Below are 16059 nucleotides of genomic sequence, written 5' to 3'. Positions count from 1 at the left end.
TATGTGTAAGTGTTTTTTTACTACAAATTAATAAGTTTAAAAATGAAAATTCCAAATGAAGTAGCCTATAATATGCCAGCAGTTTATTTCGAATGCAATCATAACTCAACGGTTGCCTCTCGAATATATGCTATGCGGTATCCAAAACAGAGACATTATACGAAAAGGACATTTGCAAGATTAGCTACTCGGTTGCAAGAAAATGGCAGTATACATTTACCTCTTAACAGAAGACGTCGCTCTGTACGATCTGAAGAAAATATTATTAATGTGCTTGCCTATATTGGATTATACCCTCACATAGGAATAAGGCAAATTTCATTGGATTTGGGCATTACGAAATCAACTGTGCATAACATTTTAAGAGACCACAGGTTTGTTAAAAAGTTGATAATTAAATTTGACTATTACTAGAATCGAATATTAAAAAATATATATTATTTTTATTTTTTACCTAATTTGAATGTTATTTTAGGTTGCATCCATATCATATGGTGCTGCATCAGGAATTAACAGGAACCGATTTTGATAGACGACTTGATTATTGTAACTGGTTTAGCAATATGATGGAAGAAGATCCCCAGTTTGTCTTAAACATTCTATGGACAGACGAGGCAACTTTCACCAGTGTTGGTAGTGTAAATTTACACAATATGCACTATTGGGCTCCCACAAATCCCCACTGGATGAGAGAAGTGCAGTATCAGGGTCGGTGGTCTGTTAATGTCTGGTGTGGGAAAATAGGGGGAAGAATTATTAGTCCATACATTTTTGAAGAGGTCCTCAATGGACACACCTATTAGGATTTTTTACAAGATCACTTGTCTGTACTGCTTGAAGACATCCCATTTCAAACCCGTGCAAGGATGTTTTTACAGCACGATGAATGTCCCGGGCATTTTGCTATAAATGTGAGAAATTTTTTAAATTTAAGGTTTCCTTATCCGTGGATTGGTCGAGGAAGTATATTTCCTTGGCCCCCGCGATCTCCTGATCTGACTTGCTTAGATTTTTATTTGTGGGGCAGACTAAAGGATATCGTTTACCAAACCTGCAGATCTACAACACGAGATGATATGATAGCCAGGATCAGAAATGCGGTAACAAGCATATCAGTTGCCGAAGTGGAGGCGAAGTTGTCATTGACCTTTCTCCTCCTTGTCTGAATTTCAAGCCGGTATTTGATACGGTAGGTGCGGATAGTATCACTTGATATCAAATTGGGGTATTGTTGACTAGCCCGTCTTAAGAAACAGAGCCGTTCTCTCATCTCCCTGAGAGACTCATCAAACCACTTAGAAGCAGCTGAGCACCTGGCGGTATTCGCTGATTTTGACTTCAGTGGAAAACACATTAAATAAGCCTCGCTCAGAGATTTAACAAAAGAATTAAAAGAGATATCAACATCACTAGTATTGCCTATGAAGTCCCAATCAAAGTTCTCCACCGCATTATAAAAATTTAACAACCCCCAATCTGTCATAGGGCGGTAACATATACGAACAGCGTCACCTCGAACGGGGATGCTCTGTTTAAATTGAAACACAATTCCCAAGTGATCAGACAATGATGGATCACAAATATTAGCATTACAATTGGAACTGGAGACAGTTGTAAAAATATTATCCAGACAATTCGAACCCCTCGTAGCACCTCTAGCAACTGGATAAAGCCCAAAGCAAGAAAACAAATCAACAACCCTCCTCGACTGTGTCTGGTTTAGATTAAACTTAACATTAAAGTCACCAGTGATGACATATTTTTTGTTAATTGTTAAGCTAGCAAGAAAACCCTCCAGACAACTGAGAAAGTTGTCGAGATCGCCCAGTGGAGATCTATAGATAGTAAATATGAGAAACTCACCATGTTGGATCCCCGCAATCTCAAAATCCACCTCACATGCTACTCCTTGGGGCAGAATACTGACAGACTCACAATTTAATCCATCACGCACATATATGCATACCCCGCCATGATTTCTGTCTATCCTACAAAATTTGGAAACAAGACTAAATCCGTGTATATGGGTTACACCAATTTTCGCCTCAGACAGCCGGTGCTCATTGAAACAAAGGATATTAATATTGAGGTTCGATTCGAGGTATGCCTCAAGCTCTGGGACTTTAGAACGTAGAGATTGAATATTAAGATGAAGTATAACATTAAAATTAAAATTATAAAGTTCACTAGCATGCATTACTTTCTTTTGTTGTAATGTTGGCGCTTTCGGTTTAAAAACTTCCTGACAACAGCACCCGAGGGCCAGACTTTGCCCTCCAGAACATCCGTCATATTAAGAGAGGAAACTCCAATTTTAAAAGATTTAATATGGTCCTGGGAAGTGGCCAGATCTTCACATACACAGCCTTTAAACCCATGAGAGTCCAGATGAGCCAAGACATCATTAACTGTATTGTCCTTGGATAGCCCGGAGAGGAAGATCCAGGAACGGTTGTCTGTGCCGTGATTACTCTTCTTACTTGGATTTGGTTTTAGGCTCGGTTTCAATGTAGGAGGCATAGCAGAGGCGACAGTCAAAGGCAGGACATTCTTCCGAGATGTATTGGAATTGCTTCCCCCAGAATATTAGTAACGATGGTGGACACTTCGAACATCTTGAAAGAAATTGATTTAGTTATATGTTTTATTTTTATTTATTTTATATTTAGTATTAATTTGCGCTATTTGTTATAATTGTTTAGTCAGAAGGATTTTGAAGATTGAATAAGAGGTAAACGGATACTGCCATTTTCTGCTAACCGAGTAGCTAATCTTGCAAATGTCCTTTTCGTATAATGTCTCTCTTCTGGATACCGCATAGCATATATATTATTCTAGAGGCATCCGTTGAGTTCTGATTGCATTTGAAATAAACTGTTATCAAGTCGGGGGAGTTTAATTTTTGTAACGTTTTTTTTTCAGATTGTTCGGCGTTGCCATTGGCCTAAAACGTCTAATAGGGCATCTACCGTGAATCACCCGGTATATTAATGTGACTCAATATATGTAAAAACGCTGAGACAAACTTATTCCGACTTATCTAATCTGTCAATTCCTCCTAATTCTGAATCATTTGTTAAATTAATTATAGGTACTCATATTTAAAATTTGAAAAATAGGTTATTTTAAAATTACTCGAAAACAAATGGAGATATCGAAACGCGGTTTTCACTGGTTTGTTAGTATGTTTTAAGTCTTCGAAACCGCAGTGAAAAAATCATATCATTGCATTTAACTTTTTAGAGCAAATCTCTAAAAACCCAGTCTCTGTTAAACAACGCCCTCTGACGACTTCACTGAAAACAAAGTGACATTGACAGGTGCATATTTTGAAAGCCCTTTAAATTTCCTTTTAAACGAGTACCCACTTGAATTACTCTTAATAAAGAATCTGAGTACAGGGCAATTAAAAAGTTGCATTATTTATGATCTTTCCCCACCCTTCTCATTGGAGATATGAAGAAAATTCTTTAGCCAAATTAAGGCAAAATTAATGAAGAAAATTCTGATGTTTTCAAAATGGTACCTAATACTAATTATTTTAGACGAAATTTGAATTTTTTGAAATTACTGTGCAGTTACGCCCTCTTGTGGTAGTCTTAGGGACTTGTAAATATTTTCCAGCCATTTTTTTTGGCCACTTTTCTTAAGAATTTTTTTTTTCAGCGCTGTGCGATGAATAGTTTCCGAGATACAGTCGGCGTCCTTTCTTATTTAGACACCCGGTACATAGGTATATATTTTATAATCATCAAACAAAAAACTAAAAGGAATAAAAACTAAAAAGAAAAGGCAAGAACTAACATAAAACAAGAAGAAAAAAAAATCTGATTAACAGATACATAATTAATTTTAGATATTAAAATGAGTCGTTAAAATACTTTTCAATGCAATAGTAATAGCTTTTGGTAAGATTAATTTTTTTAGTTCCATCCTAAGCTTTTTAAAGTCTGTAATAGTCCTTATCGAGAGAGAAACATGATTAAATATTTTACGACTTATAAATGTAAGATAGTTTCTCGTAAGTGAGGAGGTGGAGATTGGAAGAGATACCCAAACAACACAGTACGTTTTAAATACGTACATTTTAGGTTATATTTATGTACGTACTAAATGGTATGTACTAAAATATGGGTTTTTAATTCCTTCAGTACGTACATATTATGTACAAAAAAGTGAGAAAGATACAATTATATAAAAAATTAGTTATTGAATAATTTATCTTTGTGTCACGTGATCAGAAATATATCAACCCATCATCGGTCGCAAAGTCATTACGTCACTAAGGTGACCTGAAGAAGGGAAAAGTGTTTGAAGGTCACGTGACTGCGGGTAAAATATTGTTCTTACGTCACGTGACTGACGAAGATATTTTTGGAGCTAATAATTTACTCATTTATTGTTGTTGGGACATTTAGACTGTCAATAATGTCAAGATTAATATGTCATTTGCATTTCGTTTCGTTTCCTTCTCTTGATAATCGCTGGCTCGTGTTTGTGCTGTGCTTCCATCGAAATTTTTGTGTTTTCTGTTTATTCCTTTGATTAATTATTTACTTCCCACTTAGTATTTATTTGTTAGCCGGGAAAGTAATTATTATATTATTGGTAAATACTGCAAAGCATGTTCAGCATCCAATTCTTTTTTTGTTATTTAGTAAATGTAAAGGTGGATTTATACAGATTTATGAATATAAATCTAATATTAGATATAAATATTTAAATAAGTGTAGTTACCTATGACTTTAGGATAAATAAAGGGTCCGGTAAAGTTAAAGGGACGTCTAAAAACCGATTTTTTGAAAATTTTTACATAGAAATTATAAAGGTTTTTCTGCATACGTTAAATACGTAATTATTGCCGACTTGTATAAGGTTTTTTAGCTCTTGATTTTGGTATAATTAAAAAATATAATATATATTGGGGCAATTTTGTAACTTTTTGGGGGCTATTATTGTAAATTCATAGCATTTTTTATCGCTTTGTACCCCTTTTAATTACATATTTTGTAATTTACACACAAGAAAAATAAAACAACAATCTTATTGACACAAATGGCTTCACTATATCCCCAGTAGTATTTTTTGGTTTTGTCTGGAACACATTTTAGTTAGATGGTTTTTTTTTTTTTTTTTTTTTTTTTTTTTTGGGTCGGTGGAGAAATTCTTTATGAACACTGGTTACGCGGCGCCGCCCCCAGTAGTGTGGGACTCAGTGTCGAGTCTGTCTCGTCCTATACCCACTAAAACTCCACCGCTGGGTGGTGCCTTGTGGCTCCCTACACTGCGGTCTGCTAAGAAGCAGTCCTATTGTGTCCCAGCAGTCCTATTGAGTCCTATGGGACAGTAGATGGGGTGGTTGTGGACTCAATTTTAGATAATAAAGGCATAATATAGTTAGATTTTACATTATATGAACAGGTATTAAAAAATAGGTATTATTTATTTATTATTATTATTATTTTTTTTATTATTGGATATTTTATGTAATTTAATATATAATAAGTATAAATTTTGAAAAAAAACATAATTTAAGATATTTAATTATTAATAAGTAAATAATAGGGAAGTAATAAATAATAATAATAAGGAATTATAGGCACAAACACGGGGCTGCCACCCCGTGTTTGTGCTATAATTTTCGTGTGTCGTGCTGTGCTATAATTCCCATTTTCTATTATCCCATTCCCTAAGTAGGGCTCAAACGACTACCTAACCCACTATTTAGCGCCAACCCAAGGTTCCAATCCCTTTTTGCAATCCCAACTCCACATGTGCACCAACCATACAGTCCCATGTGCGCACACGGGGCTACCGCCCCATGTGCGCTCGACTTGTATGCGCACACGGGGCTACCGCCCCGTGTGCGCAATATATAAACAAATAAACAAACACTTACCTATAATGAGACAGGACAGAAAATTACGATAAGCGTACTAGTACAGTAGCCACTCCCAATAAATAATATTTGTTGACGTAAGTGACATTTGACAGTCTTTTTTATTTATGAATAAATCCGTATTTACATATTTGATATTTTTGATTTGCGTCTGGAAATTTGTGTTTATGACCTAAAGAACTGATGTAAATCCTTCAAAGTTACAGAATTTTGTTACTTAAGGCTTTAAATTTAAATTAATAGCATATATAATAGTCAACGTGATGCCTAGTCGCAAATAGAGTGTAGTTAGGCCGGGTGTAATTGGGAATTATACGTAAGTAGAAAATCCTTTAAAATTTTTAAAATTTTGCATTTTTTTTCATCATCCTCACTTTTTTATCAATAAAATGTTCAAACTCAACATTCTATGTAAAAATTTTCAAAAAAAAAATCGGTTTTTAGACCTCCCTTTAACTTTACCGGACCCTTAAGTTATTTACACCACCTGGTTACATTTCATAAAATTTGTTACTGGTAAAATCCATTAAGTCGATTGAGAATTTCTTATTACACTATTCTGCAGAAATCATAGATTCACTAAGTCAGTAATAACGTATTTCGTTCTGGCAAAATAGACTAACTGACTTGATGGATATTTCTTGTAAGCGTTTTGTACGGACATCGCGAAAAATTCTGACTTAATGTATTTTACCGCATAATAACGGACATATGACTCGTATGGACCTGCAAAATATCGTTGATTTAGATCGAATTTGCTACAAAACAGTTTAGTTTATCTTGTGTAGAGTTTGAGTGATGTGCATAATGAAGCGTGTGGACAAAATATTTCAACAATTAAAGGCTCAGCAGAGTGTCAGGGGTAAGTAGTTTGTTGTTTATACTACTGTTATAAAATACATTGTTTAAGTTTTTTTTGGCCTTTGGTATAATCTAACCACGGCGTCACATAAACTTTTTCGATATAATTTAAATATCTACAGTGCTGTCAGTTGTTTAAGTTATTATATAATAATAAATCGCATTTTTTTATTTTTGAATATTTCTTTTGCAGACTCCACTACGCAAATAAATTGTACAGTCTCGAGAAACCGAACTTATACCACATTATCTCCTGTGAAGGCAGATTACTCTTTCCCGGGTAAGAAATGGACAATTATAATATAGCATTAGAGTAATCAGTACATTTCCACTTGGTTTATTTAATATTTCGCGTAACTAATTAATATGCTCTAAAGTTAAAATTGCCTAGTTTAAGATAACTTTTAAAAACATTTTAAAGTAGATACCTACCTATTTTTTTTTTAAATAATGTTAAATATTTTTAATTAATATAGAGTTTAAAAATGAAATTAAGAGAACAATTTAAAAAACTTGTAATTTCGTAATATATTTTTGGACTATTTTAGATCGGCTTCAGGAGTTCAGGACAGTCATCGCAAAGCATTTCTTTAAATTCAAGAACTGAGCATACAACTGACTGACATATCGTTTAAGCCAGCGTCACAAAATAGCGTGTCTTCAGACGGACAAATAAGAGCTGAAATTTCTGTACCAAGCAATATCGCGTGTGTGAACTTTGGCTTAGATGTGGACGGCTTTAATACTCAGTGTCTTCCGAACCAAAGCAACTTTCCCTCTGTGCTAAATCCGGATGTACCTGGAGCTAGTAATCACCAAGTAACGAAATATAGCTCGGATATAGAGGACTCGGACGATTCTTTAAAAGATAAGGACTATGTACCAGAAAAAAACGATGATAGTTCAGCAATTAGTGAAGAAGGCAAAGATGGTGAAGAGTTTAGATCTCAAGTTATACATGAAACTAGCTTGACGAAAACTAGATGGAGCACTGCAAGGCCTTCAAGCTGGAAGAGAAATATAGAAAAGAAGAAAAGAAGCCAAGGTCAACCGTATAAAAGTGTAACAGGAAAGATACAAACTCCCAAAATTCCCAAGCCAGTGAATTGTGAGAAGTGCCGTTATAAATGTTCGACATATTTTTCTGTCGATGAACGTAAGGTATTATGCCAGACATTTTGGAATCTGGAATACCTACGGCAAAAAGATTTTATACTTATGAATGTTTTAATAAAAGAAGTAAAATATCGGCGGCCTCGAAAAGGAGAGGAAAGTAAACAAAGGAGTAATGAAAAGTCATACTTTTTTTCTAAAAAGGAAGTTACGCATCAAGTTTGTCAGTCTTTTTTCTGCAAGACCTTATGCATTTCCTATGCAATGCAACCTTATGCAATCCTAAATGCATTTAAAAATAGAAGTGAAACTGGTGAGTACAGTGGTACAGACAAGAGAGGTCAAAAAGCTCCAGCTAGTAAGACTCCAGAAGACGTAATAATAAAAGTGAAAGAACACATTGAAAGTTTTCCTATTGTCGAGAGCCATTAGACAAGAAAATCCACTAAACGGCTTTATTTAGATCCTAATCTAAATATTAAGAAAATGTTTGATTTATTTATGGAAGAATGTAAAAAAATCAATCGCCGGGAGTAAGTCTTATTACATATAGAAGAATATTTTGAACCCAATACAATCTATCATTCTTTAAACCAAAAAAAGACCAATGTCCCACATGCAACGAACATCAACAGACAACAGCTATAGATAAAGAAAAGTTAGAGTTAATGTATCAGGAACATTTAAGAAGAAAAGAAGAGTCTATGAAAGAAAAGGATAAAGATAAAAAAATAGCAACTGGTGATAAAAGTTGTAAATCTATAACATGTGATATGCAAAGCGTGCTCCAAATCCCAACATCACAAACAGTTTACTGTATTATCTTCGCAAACTTAACTTATATAATTTTACAATTTATGAATCTGCTCCACCAAACGAAGCCTTTTGCTACTTTTGGACCGAAATAAATGGAAAGCGTGGAAGCTGTGAAATTGGTACCTGTTTATCTTTATACATAAATTCATTATCTCCCGAGGTGAAATATTTAACTATTTTTTCCGACACATGTGGAGGTCAAAATAGAAATGTACCAGTCACAGCTCTCCTTTTACATATTGTGAGAGTTCACCCAACACTTTGTGTTATCTAACAAAAGTTTATGGAAAGCGGACATTTTTATATGGAGGTGGACTCGGTCAAAGATAATTATACTAACGAATAGTTACTATTATTTTCTTTGACTCTGTGTACAGCTCCATTGAGTCAGCTAAACGTCATATTGATATTTACAGTGTCCATGAATATGAAAATATATTTAAAATGGCACGAGCTGGAAGGAAGCGTGATACATCGCCTTATAAAACACGAGAATTGCAATTCAACGAATTTTTGGATTTGAAAAAATTGGTTCAACTTACTTTAAATAACAAAAATAAAGACTAAAAGGGAACTGTTATTATTTATTGTTAACTAGTTAAAAGTAAAATGTTTTAAATATGATAAGCAGTTCCCAAATATAGTTCAGTATAAGTATGATTTTGTCGATGAGTATGAACAAATTAATATTGGATTTACCAGACGAGCTTCGAATCGAATAACTAAGGAGAGAAGCTTTGAAGATATAATAATTCCGCCGTTATATCAAAGATAACTACCAATATCGGTGGCTAAAAAAAAAGTCAACCCTTACATGCAAAATACACTAGTGACTGAAATACTCAGTGTATTGTTTATTAATAACCTCAAATAAATGTATTTTAAAAAGTTTAATTAATCTGTTTATTAAGTCTTATTACTCCATATACGTGAAAAAAAAAATAAAAATTTTTAAAAAACCAAATTTTATTTAAGACGTAAATATTGTAAAAAATGTAAAACTAAAAACTTTGGAACGAAATTACTCGAAAGTACATTTTTTGACTTAATGTATTTTACTTGTAACCCGACGATATAACAACGAAGAAAAAATTGGAAGCTTTTAAGGCTTCATTAGAAAATAGTTTTTACTCTGACAAATGTCCAAGTTCTACTTCATCTGCAGCATCAGAAACTGTAACCTGTAGTAATACAGTTTCAAGTTTGCTTATATCTGATGCTAATGTAACTACACAATCCAGATCAAACTTACCCCCCACCTCTAATAATCAGCAGTACTCAGATTCCTATTCAGATAGCTATATTTTTAGTGACTCTGATAATGTTGAGTTTTTTCTGGTTCTCGTACTTATCCTACAAAGAGGACCAACCGTCTACCTTTACTAATTTCAAAATGGGCTATTGATCATAATATTACTCAGGTATAAGTTGTTTACTTGACAAGTATTATGACTAGTGCAGAATGGTGGACTAACGAACTTATGTATGAGTGTGGTAGTTTCCAATATAAAGAGTGAAAAAACTGTTAAAATTTTTTCAGCTTCAAAAAGAGGTTTACCAGAGATTCTCAGATCAACACCATACAGATACCTTAATGTTTTTTTGGAATAGTAAAAATGATGTTAAGGAATCCCTTGGAGCACAAACCTCAAAATGGCAACCCATACCGGATATGAGAATCTCTTAAGGAGAAATAAGCTGAACGAGCAAACAACCCGCCTATAGCTCATACAATCGAAAGCTTTGGACAGATCACAGAACACAGCTGCTGCAGCCTCTTTGGAGTTCATAGATACACACAGGTATATAGGTACACACCCTTCAAGAATCTGAAAGGTAGGATGGAGTATGTTACGATACATCTTTTCAAAGGCCAATAAATTTGCTTCAAAGAGGGGTTTTCTAAATTTAAGCTATAGGTTGCCGAGAAATTGAATTTCATTTTGCAAATTAGTACATTCGTGTTATTTTATAAATCGTTGAAAATATCCGCTGTCCACCCCCAGACAATAGCGGAGAAACGATTATACTCGGAGATTGTGAAAAACATTAGGAGTAATGGAATAATTTGATGACATTCGTAAATGCTTTAAATCTTCTAAGGATTCAGGCTGGAGAGTATGAACTTTCGATTTTAGATATCCTAAAAAAGAAATCAAGGGAAGACAAATAGGGTGATCTCGCGGCTCATTCGATCGGCCCTTCTTCCAATCCATCTCCGCTAAGAAAGGATTTCCCGTAAAATGTTTAAAAAAATATCATTGCACGGTGACGCGTAAGTTATACACCACTCACCAATACATATATTATTATAACGTTTCACTTTTTATTTTCAGCTTAGTTTGCATTTCATATTACTTTTTATTATTTTATTTACTAAGCTTACCCGTAAACAGCAGATTAATTAATTTATATAATATTATTGACTCAATATTACAAGACATCAAGAAAATCCAGTAACGTTCTCTAAATTGAAAGTTTTACACCCCAGTAAGATAAAAACTAATAACCTATATAGCGAAGTAAAAACAATTTAAAAAATTATAGGTGCCATGCGCAGGGCCTTGGAAGTAACGTAAGAAAGCACTGCTCTATGAACAAATGATGAAATTAAATTATTTGAATTGATTTACATTGAGAATACCAATTACATTTCCTTCCATCTTTATTCAATATCTATAGAAACAGAGCATGTTTAAAGTTTTAAAGCCTCAAAATAAATTATTGGTTAAGAATGAAATGCACTTCTCTTACCGAGAAAATAAGTGCTAGGAGATTTATGGAAAGGTCTTTTTCTGGAATCGACCTGCAAAAATAACACCAGATAGCTCTTCTGCTATTCAGCAACTAGAAAATAAAATTCGAAGTATTTGCCAACAAGTAGAGATCAAGATCTCCAAACCAATCTTTAATTAGCTGGACCCTTCAAATAAGCATGCAGTCTTTGCACTAATACCTAAAATGAAGAAACCCTGCATTTAGAATGCCAAAATTATAACAATTTTATTTGTTCGTTTATTTTTATAGTACCCGTTGACTGTGAAATCACACTCCAACAAGATGTCGTTCATTCCAATGGACGACATACAAAATTATCAGCCGATTCTGTTCTGTGATTTAGAAGAAAATCTTCCCTGACCTGCCCACACGTTTAACCTCAGCGCATGCACTGACGTCACCAAATTTGATGGACTAGATAAAATGCGTAGTCAGATTATTCATAACCAATGCAACCTTGTAATGGAAGAAATAATTCATTACTCTACTCATCTACAAAAGTAAACGACCAAGATGTGCCTCGTCCCAGACAACTACCCGTCAATCCGTGGAGTTGAATCTATAAGGGGAGGAGTTATTCACCACTCACTCTATATATATTATTTTATTAACGATGCACTTTTTATTTCCAGCTCATTTTGCATTTCATTTTAGCATTTTACTACTTATTGTTTTCATTGTGCCTTGCCCTTCGTAGTTACTCAGAGCAAAGCCATAACGCCGCTATTCATTTTAGATCATTTTAGGTTTATATGTATTTTATATTTTAATAAATAAGTTGTGTTTTTATGAAAAGAGATAGTGTTATCGATTTTTAAATTTGTGGCTCAAATTAATGTAATTGTGTGAAAACTAAATGAGTAATATGTATACATATTCAAATTGTATCAGGCATTTTTTTCTTTACTTTATAGATTAATAAACGTGACTCTCTTACTATCTATAGTAACAGAGCCACGTTTATTAATAATAAATTATGTTAGAAGAACAATAAATAGTCTAGTAAAGAGTTAAAAATACCGTTATATATAAAACATAAAATAATTAAGATCGCAGACAGATTCTAACAAAACCGTAAATATACAACAAAAAAACAATTTTTAGAATACACGGGTTAATTAAAATTGTGATTAATATTTGTCTGGTGTATAAAAAGCCCCAGTGTCGCTAGATGTACATACCATAATTATTGATCTCGTAGGATAATGTTAATGAGTGGACGATGTACGATAATAGTTATACAATAATGGTATTTTATACCAGAATTTTATTGTAATATGAATAAGGCGAAATGTCAATAAAGAGTAGAAATATAACTAGACTATATTTAATGAAGTTGTGCTTAAAAGTTAATTAAATATAATAACTTTAATCATATTTCCAATATGTGTAAAAGCGACATTTATGAGTAAATTTAAAGCTATTTGTATCTATTTGATATAAAATTTATAAGTTAATTTAACCATAGGTGTTCAACACACGAATAGGATAATAACTTAAATCGTGGCGAAAGTTCCAAGAAGTTGGCCCCATAGAGAACAAATATATTGTATGGAATGGGAGCAAGATCCACAGTTTAAAGGTTGGCTAATCAAGAGTAACTATAGTAGCGAAATAACAGTGGTTAAAAATCATGTAAAATCACTAAAACATGCCAGTAAGTTCTATGTAAACTTAGAGCAAGGTTGCAGAAATAAACTTAACAAATTTTTTCTTAACAGAACCAAACATTTACGTCAATACCGCTGCTTTTAACAAACTTAAATAATTTTTTTTTACGAATCCAAGATTGCCCAGCCAATGTCATTAAAACGATCCAAAGCGACTCACAATTAAGAAAATGTGATAGGCGTCTATGCCGAAGTAGAAATTGTATCTTGTTTGCAGCTCAAAATTCAATTTTATTATTGATGAATCTACATATATTTTATCTGTTAAAATATTATGCATCAGTTTCCGATTTTTTCAGCCTAAAATATGAAAAATTAAAACACTTTTTGCAAGGTCTATAATTTTATTAGGTGATGAACCAGAGAGAGCTCATCAAGGTAAAACTAGCCAGTTTCTATATGAGAACATTATAAAACTCTCATCAACAAATGAAATTCCTATAAAAAACATAATGGGCCTTGAATTGGAAATACCATGTGTGGTAATAAAAACTTCGTGGTAAATAAATTAACCAATGACATTCCAGGATTAATCCTTCAAAAATGTGTATGTCATTATTTACATTTATGCGCTAAGGAGACATATAAGAACATTACACGAAGTTGCAAAGATTGAACCAGAACATTTTTGTTTTTTTTTATAGTGACGAGGTTCACGACAGCCACACAAAATTACTATACCAGCGCGACCTTATTAGTTCTCGTTGCCTCAAGTTGTTAAGAGAACAGTGGGAGATACTAAAATTATTTTTTACTTCAAATTATTGTATATAGCACAGCGAGGAACTATATTTTGCTCCCTGTTCTATATATTTTTAATACGACTTCTTCTAAAATTGGGGGACCTAAACAAATATTGTGAAAGTGAAAAAGTATAGTAATTTTACACTTACATAATAAGATGGTTTTCTGTTATAAAGATTTGTTATCGACTTTTATGGTGCCAATTAACATAAATAGAATGGATATTAACAAAGTTGATCGGACTGATAACATATACACTTTGTTCGTTCTCATTACAAACATATATTTACACGACGTATAGATCCTAGGATAGGCGGTTGGGTCAAGCAAACTCTAATGCCCGGATTACACGAGGCTAGTTTTTCAAGCTAGGATAGCAAGCTAGCGCGTTTAAACTAGCAAGCTAGTATTACTAGCTTCATGTATACAGAACTAGTTTCGCGTGTGGGCTAGTAACTAAGTGAGAAAGACAGTAAGCCAGTGTCTTAAGCTAGGATGGTTTAATAGCATGGAGTTCCTATTTTGTTAAGCTACTAGCGTCTTCCTCTACTGGTTTTACATCCTGGCTTCTGTACCACCCTCGTCTGGCCGGCAAAGATAGAATCCGATATGTTTTTAGTCCTTAATGAGGCAAATATGTTTTGCTGTTAGGAGTTAGCACTTGCACATGGAAGCTCTACTTGTAGTTCTTGCAGTTTTTTTTGCTGAAATTTGGGTTTTTGTGGGTATTGGTTCCTCATTTTCATTAATTTAAGACATTATTTGATTTGAAACATTAAGGCGGTTTTGTAATGAGTTATCTATATATCCTTCAGCGGTTTCTGTAGATTTCCACCCTCCGTGTCTTTTTAATGTTTCTATATTCACCCCAGAATCCACAATCATTGTTGCAGATGTCCTGCGAAAACAATGACTCGTGTATAATCCAGGGTTGGGTAAGTTCAAAAATTGTGCCACTTGTTTAGGCATATTTCGTAGTTTGTTTATTCTAATCACTTGCTTGGTGCAGCGTCCATTTTGAAAGTTAATGAAGATACTATTTGTCGCAATATCTGGTGGCCGTAGAGATACATATTTTTTAAATAAGGTATAAAACTTTCCAGTGATTGTTAATTGTCTAGGCTCTTTAGTTTTTGTATTAGGAACATTTATTATTATAGCGGATCCCAAGTTCTCAATATTCTGAACTTTCATTAAGTCGAGCTCCTGTTTTCGACAAGCTCCCATAATTCCTAATATCATAGCAACCTAAAAAATTAGTACATTATATACATGCTTATGGTATTTTAAAGATCTAGGATATGTGGGTAAAAATATGTCTAAATACATGTATGTACCTTTGTAGCAAGATAAATATGATCTGGACCATTATTTATAAAGTGGTTAACTTCTTCTCTAGTTAATATCTTTGATTTTTTTCCTCGATAACCATCAGATTGTTTTTTCAAAAATGCTCGTAGCCTGGCATATTTTGATATATCTGTATTGTGTTTAATGTTAATTGTTGTTCTAATCATTGAATACAGTTTCCATAGTGTTAAAGCTTCATTAGACTTAGCTAACTGACTAAAATAGGCGAAAATCACATTTTAGGAGAACGAATTAGCTCTTTTTAATTTTCGCCATTGCATGAAAGTGTCATATTGTTTAAGGTATAAATCTTTCAGGCAACAAATTGCCAGCAGTCGCTTTCGCAAATTCTACAATATCCGGGGGAGTAGCAGTGAAATCAAAATCGCTACTGCTTTCAGTATCAGTCACTAAAAAGAAATAAAGCTATAGGAATAACTAATGAAATATTTAAATTTACACTTACGTCTTTTTAATGTATTGTCCAATATTTATAGAAGTATTTTTCTTAGCTTCGGAATGTTTGGATGTCAAAATGCATAAAAATATTACACAATCAAATACAAAGTTAAAGATAGGTTAGGATGTCAACGTTTCTAGGTTGGGTTTAGATGCACACGGAATTACGGTTCCGTTGTAGCTTTAATTGGTTGAATGTATTCATCTTACTATGAAGTTCCGTGATCGCGGACTCGTGTAGATTTGTGTTTAGTCAATTCGATGTATGATATGGCTTAAAATGACATAACGGTGGTAAAGCATGAACTTATAAATATACCTGGACTGCCAATTCAATAAAAAGTAAATGACCACTACTAGAGGGCCGCC

General features: G+C 33.5%; 1 long non-coding RNA gene across 1 annotated transcript; it reads right to left on the bottom strand.

Moving 5' to 3' along the window:
* Positions 1-13720: 13720 nt before the first annotated feature.
* On the bottom strand, positions 13721-15751 carry LOC126734380 (uncharacterized). Its single transcript, XR_007660037.1, has 3 exons — positions 15698-15751; positions 15219-15641; positions 13721-15129 (listed from the first exon to the last, which is right to left on the bottom strand). It is a non-coding gene; the product is annotated as an uncharacterized LOC126734380 (long non-coding RNA).
* Between the last annotated feature and the right edge of the window lie 308 nt (positions 15752-16059).

This window comes from Anthonomus grandis, chromosome 3 (genome assembly GCF_022605725.1).
Source record: "Anthonomus grandis grandis chromosome 3, icAntGran1.3, whole genome shotgun sequence".
Taxonomy (NCBI): domain Eukaryota; kingdom Metazoa; phylum Arthropoda; class Insecta; order Coleoptera; family Curculionidae; genus Anthonomus; species Anthonomus grandis.
The sequence above is the reverse complement of the archived record's forward strand: the minus strand, read 5'-3'. Positions and strand labels throughout refer to the sequence as shown.